Here is a 2,420-nt window from a genome sequence, read left to right as displayed (position 1 = left end):
ACATCAGAACAATCATTTCACTAACACAGCTCCGTGTTGAGTGATATATCTGTATTTGGGTATATACAGATCATGTAATTCAGGGAGCACTGTTACGTCAGGTCACCAACCATTATTACGACGCTCATATGTCATAGAGCTCCTTAGGATGTTTGTATAATTTGTATCCAAATTTTCATATGGCCGCAGTTACGGCGTTTATTTTACAGTTAATGTAACAGGGTGTCATTATATTTTTCTGTCTTTATGGTGGCAGACCACTTAAATAAATCTGAGTAGGCGGTTTCTACAAATGGGTCAGATAAAATATTAAATATACAGTAAAAGCTCACACCTATTCATACCCTTTATGTACTGTATATCTACAATTACGTATACTGTATAATACGATAACTACCATTACAAAATGGCTCCCTTTTGATTTGAAGTGGTTCTTTTAAATAAGTAAATTGCAATCACTTAGCCTACATCTGAGCTCCTAATTCATCGCGACGACGGACTGAGACTCCAGTTGGATTTGTGAGAAGTAAAGGGGTGTGCCTGTTTTAAAACCGATTCATACGTCTTAAACACATGGACATAGATAGTTGTCTGTGTTATATAATTTTTCTTTTTATTTTATTTAAATTTAAGTATCACATACACATTTTCAAAGTAACTGTACCCCTTTTAATTATGATCCCCATCGCTCACAGCTCCGAAGGTGAGACGAGGGCTACTTCAGATGGGATTTCCAATATTTCTCTCTTAGCTTGTATACCGGTGGAAAGGAGAGGGCTCTTAAAACGTGTTGATAGTAAGATTGGGATGTATTTGCAGTCTAGATATAGTTTTTTTAATGTTCGGAGCCGCCACAGATTCATTTTCTTACGACTGCTTTTCTGGATGACAATGACAATGCAAACGATGGTGTTAAGGCGAGGCTGTGCCTTAAGGCTCCTCTGCTTACAATGTTCAGCGCGTAAATCGCAAACGAGCGCCTTCCCTTACGATGAAAATGCAGAAAATAAGACCACGAGATTTAAACCTACGGCTTACAAATTTATGCGTAAACACTAAAACCGTATCTTTAGCAAAACTGGCGAGACAATGTGTTTTATCATTTAAAAAAGTACTAGAAAATAATTAAAGGTTATCACGATAAACAGAGGTTACTGATCTACTACTGTACGCTGTGACCAAAAATGAGAGTCCCCCGATCCTTGCAGCCTTCATGCTTTGGTCTTGGCCTGGCCGTTTTTTTTTTAAGATAATGGGGTCAAGTTAAGAAATTATGCAAGTTTCTAATCAAATCCAAGGGCGCCTCCATCTCCTTCTCAGATAAAAGGACACCAGTAATTTAGTATGAGATTCAAATTGACCTCAGAACAAAAAACTGTATAACTTATGTTATATAACTTATGTATAACTTACTACAGCATAACTGTCTTATTTGGCTCTTGTAGAAAATATTAACAGCATGCCTATTAAACATACAGTATCTAGCAATCAGCAATCAAAATAAAAACATTTCCAAACATGGAAACTGCCCAGTTAATGAAGCATTTCAAAGACATTAATCTATTCAATAATTACAGTTTTAAGTAGATAACAGATTTATATTCAGATTACGAAAGTATCATAACAACGGCTGCTTGTGTAAGGAATCCATGAATACCACTGTACATGAGAATTCCACACCTATTTGTAATCAATACACAAAATCCTATTGAATTTCAGGTACTTGTTTATTCAGCATTGCTTGACTCCGCGGACTCCTTGTTGTTTCAATATTCTAGCAATAGGACTAATCGCCAATACAGTGCCGTTGTAATCTATTCCTTCTGCCAGCAGAGGACGGTATTCGCACAGCCCGTTCAGGATAAGATACGGTCCTCGCAGTTCACGGTACAACTGGCCAAAGCCGTATTCGGAATATGCTCTCGATAACCTCGTTTAGTTTAAGTACGGCCGTATTTCATATCAACCCACAGATGCATTGCATAAACACTAGAATTCTGGTTGTACTTAAATTGACCTTATACGTTTTGGATTATGTTTAACCTTCTTCAATTTCTTCAACCATATTTTGAGATGATTACGTTTACAGAAGCAAATATTATTCAGTGCTTTTTCTTCACTCCTTTAATCAAACCCACATTTCTATAAGGAGGGCCATTGTGAAACTCCCCAAAGTGAGCTGAATTAATCTTTTATTCTTCACACCTGCGAAGTCATTCCTTCATTGTGTAATATGAAGGCCTTTCATTATTCACGTATACTACAACATCTGAAAATAATGGGTCTTGAAATAGTTGAATGAAAGAAAATCCTGAATAACTCCTCCAAATGCGTGTTACACTTTCATCAAGTACACACACTTTGAATGTGATGAACTATAAAAAGTTATTTTAACCATACCCAATGGAGCTCGGGAGTGC

The sequence above is a fragment of the Lepisosteus oculatus genome, unplaced genomic scaffold, assembly GCF_040954835.1.
Source record: "Lepisosteus oculatus isolate fLepOcu1 unplaced genomic scaffold, fLepOcu1.hap2 HAP2_SCAFFOLD_50, whole genome shotgun sequence".
In the NCBI taxonomy this organism is placed as follows: domain Eukaryota; kingdom Metazoa; phylum Chordata; class Actinopteri; order Semionotiformes; family Lepisosteidae; genus Lepisosteus; species Lepisosteus oculatus.
The sequence above is the reverse complement of the archived record's forward strand: the minus strand, read 5'-3'. Positions refer to the sequence as shown.